The sequence below is a fragment of the Netta rufina genome (genome assembly GCF_964035555.1).
Source record: "Netta rufina genome assembly, chromosome: 1".
NCBI lineage: Eukaryota > Metazoa > Chordata > Aves > Anseriformes > Anatidae > Netta > Netta rufina.
This window is the reverse complement of record NC_140123.1, coordinates 8,684,860-8,697,855: the sequence shown is the minus strand read 5'-3', so window position 1 is coordinate 8,697,855 and position 12,996 is coordinate 8,684,860. Positions and strand designations below refer to the sequence as shown.

The 12,996-nt window shown below is 40.0% G+C and overlaps 1 protein-coding gene across 1 annotated transcript in view; it reads right to left on the bottom strand.

Annotated features, from left to right (window-relative positions):
* Nucleotides 1–12,996, bottom strand: part of TMEM135 (transmembrane protein 135) — a 177,577-nt gene that overhangs the window by 142,702 nt on the left and 21,879 nt on the right. The window lies entirely within an intron of this gene.

Sequence of the window (12,996 nt, the reverse complement as noted above, 5' to 3'; positions counted from 1 at the left end):
TTACTGAGTTTTCAGCTAGTACAACCCAAGATAACATCTACAGTTTACTTTTTGAACTGTTCTATACTCTTTTATATAGATTTTCTTTCATTATTCCTTTCCTCCTCCTCTTCCAGCTTCTCTATGCTGTCTACAGAGCCAAAGCAATGGCCAACCTACAGGGGGAACTCAAATTGAGTGCAGTTTAACCTCACAAGATTTCATGAAGAGATAAAAACCAGATTCCAAAATACTTACCAGTTTCATAAAAGATTGACTAGGAGATAACAGAAGAATAACAAATTAATCAAATCTCAGGAGAAGAAACGAAGGACTTCCAGCAATTTTTTAAAGCATTAACTTTCTTGGTATAGAAGGCCTACTGAGCATTAAATAAGGCCCCAAATAACAATCTCTTTGGACTGTGGATTGTAACAGAGAATTGTTTATAATCAGCTCAGTTGATCAAAAAGAAAACACTTGGTTTGTTTCTGGGCACCTTCTCAGTCTGAATGCAGCATGTGCTGCTTGGCCGCAAGGCAGGCATGCAGGTCATAAAGCAAAACACACACGTTCTGAGCAAAAAAACACTTTGGGGAACCTAGCAGCAGAGGGATTATTGGATTTCACTAGCAATCACTACTGTATCATGGCAAAGAGCGGACAGAACAGACAGGACTGTTAATAAAAATTAGGAGAAAGTATGGAAAACGTTGCAGAGATGTGCAACATCCACTGCCTTGTATGTATACTTGGTATATTTCGGGGTGAAGAATTTAGGAGGGTCTCTACCAGACAGCTTGGGGCTGCCACAACAACACCAGTGGAAACCCCCCAGTATGCAAACTGTTCTCTTCCACCTTTCCCCCACCCCTCCTTAGGCTAAGAGCCTCTCGCCATCTCCTGTCTGCATTTCCCAAACCCAGCCAGAGCAGCTCAGCAAGCAGCAGCTCGGAGGCTTCCCAACAAGGCAGGAGGTTTTCTTCCTCCCTTAAGATCCATTCCACAGTAAGATTTAGGTAAGATACTTAAGTCATCAGTTTCTCATCTGTTTCAAAAGACTTGAGCAGTCTCTTTTTCGAGTCTGTAAAACTAGTAGTTACTATTTTCTTTGTACATTTAGAGCTAATTTTCTTGTAAGACTCATACTGCTTTAATGATCGATTGTATTTGTGATCAGATAACACCGTTCCCAAAATACCTGAAGCAATATGCAAAAAAAAAAGCAAACATGACAAGCCAATCCAACCCAAACAGAAGATAGCTGCAACTTTTCCCCTGTGGTGCAATTAACTTCAAAATGCCTTTACCTTCAGAAACAAAGGAGCAGACCATTCCAACAGAAACATGGGGGTAGACTTGACTTGCCAACATACAAAGCCATTTATTTTCTCCCCAGATGACAGCATATTAAATTGTATTAGAAACAGGCTTCACATCCAGTTAGGAACTATGAGTTGGCAATGCAGAACACGTACTAATGCTGCTAGGAGCTTGCCTACATCTGTAAGGGCCTGAAGCACAAGGGGTCCCCAAGAAGGTGATGACAGGAGCCAGTGCAAACCTTCTCTAATATGGCTTTCCTACCTTTTTGAAGCCTGAGTCATTTCAACACATCCCCATTGACTGAGAAGTCTCCGTCTGTTAGGATATCAGTATTAAACTGCATCAGATAATACGGAGAGATATTAACACAACATTGCACCTACCAAAGACAGAAAGAAGTTGTTGCCAAGCCCAGTTTTAACCAATTATTTTCTGTCTTTAAGCTCGAAGATCCAAAACACCAACAGCTGAGCTGAGAACATTTTGCTAGTTCCTCAGTCAGCTTGCTCAAAAGAATGAATAACAGGCACTGAAGAAGAGCTCAAAAAGGAAAAAAAAAAAAAAAAAAAAACTTGCAATTGATGAAGCACTGATTTGGCAACAGAGATTCAGCAAGATAGTGCAAATACAAGTTCCCTTAAGCAGACAGAAGGATGTTGTACTACCAGACATTGTGAACTGGTTCAGTCTTTCACCGCAGTGGGAACAGTCTGGATCAGGATGATAGGTACTGTCCCTAATTCATGAGACGTGTTTTATGTTCGCCTTTAATTCTGTGGGCTCTGTTGTTTCTGCTTGTCAGACAGATAATCTTTAAGAGGCGATTTTAACAGCGTATTGCTTACTTTATCAAAGTTTCAATCTGGAGTTGCAGTCATCTGACTAAAAGAAACAAAATGCAAGGCACAGGGCCCACTGAAGAAAATAGTCATTTTCTGTTCTGGGGTGTGAAGAAGAAAGGGCAAGAAGGGGATAAAAGATCATTCACCACAGTACAATTCTGTAATCTTCACTGCAGAAGTACCTTGCATGGCTACATATAGAAAATTTACACCATTCTAGGTTGCTACCTCCATGCTTTTCCTGCTGCAGGTGCTACAGATAACATTAATTCCTTGGGAGCAATAAAGTCGCAGAAAGTCACTTCATTTACAGAGGATTTATGGCTACAGTTCATATGGATTTAAGCTCCTCTCAGCTGGTGTATCTAAAAACAACAGCCTGCCAGCAGACCTGAGGAACCTATCACAGAGATTCCATCCAAGACTTTCAGCCACTGCACCAGAGGCACAGGGAGCGTGGATGTTACCTCTCCAGGTAAACGTCAGGCTCTTCACTGCCACAGCAGCTAGCACTACAGCCAGCTCGCCCAGGCAGCACCTGCAGCTTATTCTGCACTAGCAGAGCATCTGTTACTCCCCTCTGGGAGCTGCACATACGCACAAGCATTCAGACACAGAAGATGCATTAAGTGTTTGCTTAAGTCAAGGAAGCCCTAATGAGCATCTCCTGTATGCTAGTGCAGAACAGACAGAACTGAGTAACTAATCCCATGCTTGTGCTGCTTGAATCTAATTCAGACTTACAAAACAGTCCAATGATCAGCCATAGTCTACATTTTACCATTTTTAATAGGCGTTTCAAAACTGCTTTAACATTTGGAGGTGGGGATTTTATTTTCTCATCAGTGATGTATTTTGTTGTCATTATATATTTTGAAAAAATAAAATACAAAATTCTATTAATACTCAGATGACTAAATCACTTTTCCTTAGTTTTCAGCCTACAAAGTGAAAACAAACACAGACTTGCCAGAAGTGGTCCTTACAATAACAATAAAAAACACTTTTCTTATAAGAAAAAGTCTCAATTACTCACAGAATAGCACAGGAAGGGTTGGCTGCACAGAGTCACCTGGGATCCATCATAATTCATAGCCTGACCTTAGCACTGCCCTTTGTCCATCCAGGCTAGCCCCATGTGAACCTGATAGACATAGTCCAGAGCTGGATGGCTGCTGCCTGTGATGTCTTTATATCATCATCGATGAAGAAACCTCACATCTGGTGTTGTGTCTAAGCCAGGAAGTCCTCCTGAAATCCAGGGAACTGGAGACCATTGAGCAAACACAACCAAACAGTCCTGGATGATCAGGCTCAGCCCTGACTGTAACACTAAGAGACAGAGATCAGCTAAATCCAGTCTGTATGGACCCACCCAGATTTTTGGCAACACATCCTCCAGCATCTCCAGAATCGCAGATAGATAAATAAACATGGGTTCTTCCAGCATTCTTACCTTCTCCACCTGTGTTATCCCAGAAAATGCATTTTTGACTACAAAGCTGTGGCTATCCTGCTTTTTCACTTTGTGCAAGACTTCAAGGAGCACTTAGCAAGCTGGACCAAACTTCCAACATTTGAATGCCACACGCTGGAAATTCTAGACAGTTGGTTGCTGACCACCTCTGCAGACATGGTTACACTTCTCAGAAGCACAAATAGCTTATAGCCTGGACTGAGCAAATATAAATGCATATGACTGGAATCACTGATCTCCAAGCATCCTTCTAGCTCTGGTCACAGCTGTGGGATTCACCTTACCAAGCTTCTGCCATTTTAAGTGGATGAAATACAGCTTACAACAGCAATCTACACTGTGTAACAGACCCACAATGGTGATTCTCTCAGCTGATTGGGAAGAGATGACAAGTGTGCAGTGGAAACACATTTCAGCTAAGTTTAAGGGTTGACTGTAACCACTCCTTTTTAAAAGCTATGCAGAATTATAAGGCTCATACCTACATTTATATGCATAAACAGAATCACCAGGACTGAAGATCAGGGGATGCAGGTTAGGCTGATTGAAGAAATGCTTATGAGCAGTTCACAAGAAAGCATCTCTTTTCCCATCTCACAACTCTTCAACAGACTGTTAGCCACAGCTTCCAGCCACTTCAGAAATTTACAGAATGTTCCAAGATCTTAAGACACTGTAAACCAAAAAAGTGCAGAGAAGCATAGTTTTCCATACTGTCCCTAGAGAACTGATGACCTTATCTCAAGAACTTACACAAGACTCACCAGCATTTACTAGCTGATTTCTAAATTGGGTAGCCTGAAGCATGCAGATTCCTCTCAAAAAAAAGCACAATAAATATTCTAGTCGCTGGTCAATTGCTTACCCAGGACAGAAATTTCTTCCTCTCCTATCTGCAGAATTCTGAACAATTGCCATCCAATTATACAGACTTCATGTGTGTCCCTGGAAAGTGGGCAATTCCTCGTATTCCAAAAGAGATGGAATCAATCACTTCCTGGAGATAATCAAGCACTTTTTTTGCCCCATCAATGCCAACTGGATTTTAGTACATCTAACTTGCATCTTGCTCTTCAAAAGCTTTATGACACCCCGGTGGTATTCTTGGTTCAGCTGTTTTGTTTCAGGCAATTCACAGATTTGTTTCAAGTTCTGTTTCAGAACTCTTTCTTGTAATGTATTAACCACAGAGTAATTAAAACAAACAAGCAAAAGTACAAAACAATAATGCTAAGGAAAACTTTACACAGCTAGGCACCAAAAGCACATTGTGATTTTGAACCTCCTGAAGCCAAAGCAGCAACGCTCATGTCATCCCATATAACACAAGTCACTTCCAGAAGAATGAAGCTTGAAACAAAGAACTGATAAACTAGAAGTGTGTAAATCTGAGAAGCAAAATGCTGAGACTGAAAAATTGCTGTTAACTTCTTAAATTATGAAAATTTGCAATTCCAAGCTTATTTCTGAAAATTAACAGAACAGGAAACGATCAAAATATATTCATCGTAGCCGTATCTAACCTGCATGACTTGGCATTATCATGTCTTCCTGTTATCAGGATTAGCCACTTAAATTTATGTTTGAGAAACATACAACTTGTGTAAAAGTCGATTTTGTACAACTCCAAGCATTTTTAAATAAATACCAAGTAATTTACAGCCATTCCAAGAGTTTTGACTACTAACAGCTGGAATTGAGAACATTACAAAAACCATTAAAGTGATCTATTAACATTTTCAAGGCTGAGTAAGTTGCACGTAACATTTACTGACCTCCAAAAAAGCCGGAAAGGCTTTCAAAGTAAGTGTTTAGATTAATGTATTGGTCAAAGCAGTGCTTTGTCACATCATTAGCTATGTATGATAGAAGATGAGTTGTGAAACAGCATCAAGAGAAGGGTATTCCATTGCACTCATCAACACAACGTTGGTAAATGACTATAGGGCGATTTTACATTGTGTTTTGTCGTAATCAGCCGTTCACAGGAAGGCAAACACCTTTCTTAAGAGTCTGCAATTTAATGAAAAAAGGTAAAGAATAGAGTGAGGAAAGAAAACTACTGATATGAAACCAGAGCACTTTGGTCACAGATGCAGGTCTGAGGCAGCTACAGTGGAGCCCAGACAGCCCATTTCCCTCTGAGACAGAAAGCTGCAGATACAGCTGACCTCTGACAGAAAGCCCACTCCATCTTTCCTACCAAAGAACAAAATGGTCCCCCACAGTTCATTAAATGCAGATTTTTTTTTTTTCCAAATGAAGTACGTATTTTATATCTTGCCAGTAACATAGCATCTTTTTGTCACCACAGAACATCTTTTTACTTTGATATGGGGCTGCTTCACAATTCAGTTCTAACTTCAATGACAGCTGCACTCTGTGAGGCATTTCAGAAACTCCAAAGAGCATTGCCAGCAGGCTGAGGGATGTGATCCCTCCTTGGTGCTCAGCGCCTGGAGCCCTGGCTGCAGGTCTGGGCTCCCCAGGACGAGGGACATGGACATACTGGAGAGAGTCCAACAAGGCCAGCAAAATGATGAAGGGCCTGGAGCATCTGTCCTGCAAAGAAAAGCTGAAAGAGCTGGGACTCCTCCAAATGAAGAGGGATCTTCACAATGTGCCCAAGTACCTGATGGAAGGGAATGAAGCTGAGGGAGCCAAACTTCTCAGTGGTGCTCAGTGACATGGCAAGAGGCCATGGGTACATATGAAAACACACGAAATTGGGAAATTCGATTTGAAAAGACAAAAGCATCTTTTTTGGTGTTATTGGTTTGTTTCGTATTTAAAATGCGAGGGTGATCACACACTGCAACATCTCAATTGTAGAGCTCAGAATCACGGTAAATGGAGCTGTACCTGGCTGGTGGCCAGGCACTAGTGGTGTTTCCTGCCAAAACTGGTGATTCTCCTGCTGTATTTAGCATTGGTGCTGCCTCACCTAATACACAGCGTGCAGCTCTGGGCTCCACAATACAAAAAGGATGTTAAGATCCTTGAAAGCCTCCAGAGGAGAGCAACAAAGCTGGTAAAAGGACAGGAAGGCATGTGCTATGAGGAGAGGCCGAGGAGCCTTAGGGTGTCCAGTCTGGAGAGGGCCTCCCTGCGCCCTGCAGCCCCCTGAGGAGAGAAGCGCTGAGGGAGGTGCCGCTCTCTGCTCCCTGGAACCGATGGCTGTGCCGTGAGGGTGGGCAGATGCTGGGACAGGCTTCCTAGCAAGGTGGTTGGTGCCCCGTGCCTGTCAGTGTTCAGGAAGCATTTGGACAGTGCCCTCAGGAACATGCCTTAGCGTCTGGTTAGTCCTGAAGGGGTCAGGCGGTTGGACTCGATGGTCTCTGAAGGGTCCTTCCAACTGAACTATTATTCTGTTCTAACAGCTCATCCTGAGTTGTATTGAAGCCTTTGTCTGTGGAGACGCACAAACCCCAACTGGACACAGTCCTGGCTGAGCAGCTGTAGCTGACCCTGCCCAAGCTGGGGGCTAGATTCAGGATCTCAAAAAGGAATCCCTTCAAATCTTAGCACTTCCATGATTCACTGAAGGTAAGTTACAGAAAATATCAAAAGTCAGCAAGAAATGCTACTTTCCTCAAAAAACACCCCAAGGAGCTTACAATCCTGAGCCACCCACCACTGACAGCATTCCCACAACCACAGCATCTTCCAGCTCAACTCTGGCACTCCCAGACAGCCTTGGAAAAAAAAAATCCATGTTTTCCTTCCCTCTGATAACTGTAGAAGTAGTGGCCCTTAAAGCACGCAGCAAAGCACATTCAAATGTTTACATGCTGTTCTTATAAAAAGGCAGATCTCTCAGTTGCTGGCTTTCACCAAAGCAGTTGCTGAAGTGCAATGGATTTAAAAATATTTTGGTTTAGAAGCAAGAAGCATTCCCGCTAACTTCACTTGTACAGCTTGGTTCCACATTTCAGAGTAATAATCTTTCCATGGGACTGGAACTCCCAAATAATTTGTTTCCCTGCTAGCTCTGCTTCCCAGACCACAGCACCGAATACTCATGCAAGCGATCCAAACCTGAGGTTCTCTCACCACACAAAACATGTGAAACACCATCCCACAGCATAGCTTGCTCTCTTGATTTCTCACCTGTAGCAAGTAAGACTAATGCTTATAAAAACAGTTGCTGTGTTAAAAGATTTTGTTTGCCTGTTTTGCCCACTTTTCCCCCCATACTGGTAATTTACAGGCTTCCTTAAAATACATCCAACTGGGTAACCATAAAACATTGTGAGAAAGGAAACAGTCATCTCAAGTCTAAATATACTATACCACTGTACAAAAATATACCAACAAACTTGGATTTGAATGGAGAATTCCATGAAAGCCACAGAAGCGCTGTATTTATTTACAGCATATACAATACCTAGTACCACTATTATGCCGTCACATTCTTCCTTCAAAATGTATTTAGACTAAAGGCATTCATGGCAAGGGAACTGCCCCAAACACTGAGTGCGCTATCAGGTGAAGATACAAGTCTAAGAATTCCACGTTGTTCTTCTAGAAATGTTTCTGACACTTTTCTAAGCAATATATGGTAATACATTTGTTTCTAAGAACCCTAATATACATATACATAAACCCTAATATACATATACATAGGCACTCTCTTTAAGTGTGCACTGTTGTACTGTATCACATTTTAAACAGATGCTTTAAATATTTTTCTCAGTCTAGTGCACTGAACTTTATGAGAAAACATCCAAAGTTTTCTACTAAAACATGCTGCCAATAGTAGCCCAGAGCAAGATTTTACAACCAAATTATAAAAGCCCTAAATCTCAGGTTTTATAATACCATCAGTGACACAGTCTCAACTGTAGCAACGAGACAGGCGCCGCTATAATGTTAACAGCCAGTGGGTAAACATTCATTCGGCCAAGGGGGTGCAGGGGCAATCCCAGAAGGGTCCCTTCAGAGCTGCCCCAGAGCTTATGGGGGGCTGTAGGGGGCTTTTTTAATTGCTTACCAAGTGCAGAAATGGAAAAAAAAAGACGTTAGCCAGGCAGCGAGACAATTAATTTCATTAAAATTGTAGCTGTGTCCCTTGTAAAAGCTATATAAATAGCTATTGGAACTCATTAATACTTTATTTTTTTTAAACAAGAGTCCAACAAACTGAAATCTGCCACTTAGCTATCAGGAAAATATAACCTAAATGGATTTGAAGCATTAACAGGTTTACAAAACACTTGAGAGAGCATCACGCCTTTCTTTGAGAATAATTAATCACAGATGTCTTAAATCCTGGCTGCTCACTGAACCACCAAACCTCTTTGTCTTAGAAATAGGAAAGGTACAACCCATCCAGTCCTAATTCCAGCAATACACTGGCTGCAGCCAAGCCTCATATCACATTTCAGCAGCTTCATTCACAGCAATTTTAACAAGTATATTCAGTTACTGCCTCGCCTGCTACCAGCCCCGGCACTCCCAGCACAGGGCAACGCGATGCCACTCAGCCCGAGCCATGTGCTGTCTCCTCAGCTACATGCCCATGCCTTCTTTGTAGTCATTTTCATCTATTAGATGCTATAGGAAAGTAACTTAGAATTCCAAACAAGCCAAAAGGCATTAGCAAATAATAATTTTTCAAAGTAGAATTGCACCTTATCCAGAGCTTGAAACAACCCCTGCAGGGAGCACACTGGTGAAACAACTCCGTACAGAGGTCAGTAAAATGAATGCAGGGATTTCCTAAGGAAGCTTCATAAAATGAATGTGAACAAAAGGAAGTAACTAACCTTTAACACCTTTAGTATCCAATACTATAAAAATAAATTGTGACAAAAGAACTGCAGACACATCATACAAGAGTAAAACCGCAAAGAAAACTATGTTATTTTAAATATACTTGTGCAAGTACACCTGTTAGGAGGTTACTTACTCTAATAACAACAGCAACCATTATTAATATTAATAATACTGTTAATACTAAAAAGAAATTGCATGTTGTATTAATAACCCCTAATAATCATTGTTACTAGGGTAACAGATACCTAGAAAGTAAATAAAACATTGAAGCTACTGCCAAATAATCAAAGGGAGTTAGAAAATTGTTTATTCTGATGAACTCTACATTTGTCCAGGAAAAGAGAATACTTTCCTTACATTTAAGAACCTTTTCTATTGACATGAAAGACCATAACATGAGTAACACCTACAAGGTTTTGTTTCATTTCTCATTTTTAACATATCTATCGGAGCCATAAATACAAAGAAAAGAAACAACATGGCAGGACTAACACTAATAACTTTAGTATTAATGATACCTAACCCTGTGCACTCTTAGTACTTCTCAGAACATCAAATGTATACCAGCTATATAGTTAACACACATCAGACTTCAGTTTCTAAATTCTGTATTGGCCAGTGAGGATGCTTCCTCCTGACCCTAACAGGCAACCCACGCAGCTTCAGAGCACCATAAAAAGGCAAAAATTCCAAGTTACTCCTGCAGGGTCAGAGCGCTAAAGGGGCAGAATGTGAATCAACACATCACAAACTAAAATATCCATGTTTATTCATCTACATTCAATTATTATGCAAAAAAAATCATTCTTATCAAAACATTAATTAATCATACCGTGACGTGTTCTTCTCTGGTAAAACCACAGAACATTCATATGTGCCCAAGCATCCAGAAAAGTTTACAAATGCTTTTATTCCTTGGCCTTTCCACAGATCCTAATAAACTACCTTTCATACACAGAAAAACTGTGCTTTATAATCGCAAAATAGAATCCACATGGACATACTAATATGCAATTTATATTTTTGTATAGAAAAATAGCGGTATAATATAATGTAGATAATTTTCTGAGTACATTTGGCATTTCTGCTCAATCCCACCTCCCTTTTCCATTGCCAGTGCCACGCAAATTTAAGTTACTCATTACACAGACACAAACTATAACCAAACCACTTCTCCAACACCTTAGAAAACCCACTCCTCTTGATGATTGCAATGCTGGTCCCTGAAAGACCAGCTGCCCGGCTCTTTTTCCCATTCTTCCATAGGAATTTTAAAATGTACAAGGCTGGCACACGTGTACAGAAACACTCAGGAAAATGTGATTTACAAGCATGCTGTTCCCAAGTTGAGGACTGACAGGGATGCTGTGCAAGCACATGCCAGTGAGGCACTTAAAATAGGGTCTCCACTTGGGAAGAGATTAAGTGATTAAGTCTGATGGTGCTGCCAGCTGCTAGTTGCTGTTTAAAGGGCTAGAGATGTTTATGAACTAAAGTCAGGACTTTTTCCCACCTCCCTGACTTCTCAATACGCTCCGTTGAAAGCTACCCAGGAAATGACTGAAAACGCTGCTGTCTCTCTATGTCCGAAGTCAGTTTCCTAAGAGACCACAAAAGCCTATTAAAATTTGATCTCGCCTGTAACAAAAGCTAACAAATGAATAGATCTGGGATCAGAAAGTCGTATTTCACTGCATCTGTCAGCACCAGCATTTCACGCAGTTTACATGGTTAGCATCCAATAACATTCCAAACATCTTTTTATCTTAAAAACAATTAAACTTTCAACTGTCTCTTGATTTCATTTATCTATTTTTTCATTAATAACAGGGACTGCACATTTTCAAGCTCCCAACACAGCAGCAGGCATATTTCCACAACTAAGTACTGTGGAAATCATACTCCTGCTTAACAGCACGATCATCTTATTTGTTTGAGAACTACATATGAATATCCTTCTTTCCCAACTTGATGATAAAGATGGAATAAACATCTTCTAAATATTATCAGCACTGGAGGAATAAGAGCACAGTTTCCTGTGTACAAATACTTGCAATTTTATCTCTTTATGAGGATTTAATCAGCAGAGTGTAAAATGCCTCTCTGAGAAGTTCAACTTCATGCTTTATGGTGCTATACCAATTTATATACTATATAGGTGCTATACCTTTTTATATTGCATCAGATAAAATGTAAAGTGAACTTTTTAGGCAAGTTACATTAGGACACATACTTTTCATTCTTCATGACATGCAAGAATCAAGTACATGTATTTCAGCATTATGCATTACACACACGGGGTGCCTACTTTTGTCATTTGTACACACCTGTATCTCAAATTTTATTACTTCCAAATCCCAGAAGCTAAATAGGTGCCTGTTAATGTGGCAAAGTTTTATTGCATTGCCACTAAGACTTTCAAAATTTGACGTATTTCTTTATGCATTCTTTTTGCTACACTTAAGAAGTTTCAGTTGTGCACAAGATCTCAGAGTTGTTCCATTATTACATAAAACCCCTGTATGGTTTGCACTTACAAGCAGTTTCAGCTCTTGACTGAGGAATACACTGAAATCTACAGGAAACTTATAAATTAGAAGAAATAAGTCTGGCAGTCTATCTATTGTTGTCTAGAAATAACAGAAGCCTGATATATGAAGTCTTCACATTGTAACAGGTCTGTAGGAAAAGTTAAAGTGTCCCAATCAAAAGAGGAAAACACATTTGCTTGCGCTGCAAAATGAAACACTGATGCCAACATAATGCTGGAGTCTACAGAACTACAAGAAGTTCTACCAAAATGTGTCCGCCCTTTTTGGAAGTAATCACAGTAAGATGAAAACCAGTCAGCTGGAAAGGACTTGTAAATAAATAAATGGATAACAATTTCCTAAATAAAACAGAATAATTTATTACTTCAATGTGTTTTTTTGTTGTTGTTGTTGTTTTTTTTTTTTTTGCTACTGTTACATTAAATAACATGGCTCACAAGTGTTCGCACTTTTCCAGGAGTTCTTATATATATATACAAGAACATCCCTCAATTTCCAAAAGCAATGGAAAATGAATTATTTTCAAAGGAGAAAGCTTTGGCAATCTTACCTAAAAATCATGTTGGGCTCTGCTTACTCAACTGAAGTTTAGGAATAGGGCCTGACAATCAGGTGACAACACAAAGCGTATGTATTTGCAGTTCTTTTTTGAAATGACTGCATACAGAAGCTCCTCACATTCATAGTAATCAGAATTGCTTTTGCACCATCTCTAGGAATGAAGCCCCATCTCTTTTAAAGAATAATTCTTTCTTTTACACTTTCGTCTCCACCTATGCTTCAAATAAATTATACTAACTAGATAACTAAAACATCTAAATATTAATTATTAAAATAATTAAGCATTATAGTTTTCATTATTGATACAAGCTATCAATGTAAGCTGCATTTCCAAACCATTAAAACCTTACAATCCCAGATTTCTTCTGCCATTTTTCATGGCCACATCATAAACAGCAGCTTTCAGCTACCCATGGATCTCCCAGAGCTTCCACCCACTGCCTCATGCTTTTTGTACTGAGCTTGATGTTGATAGCTAAGC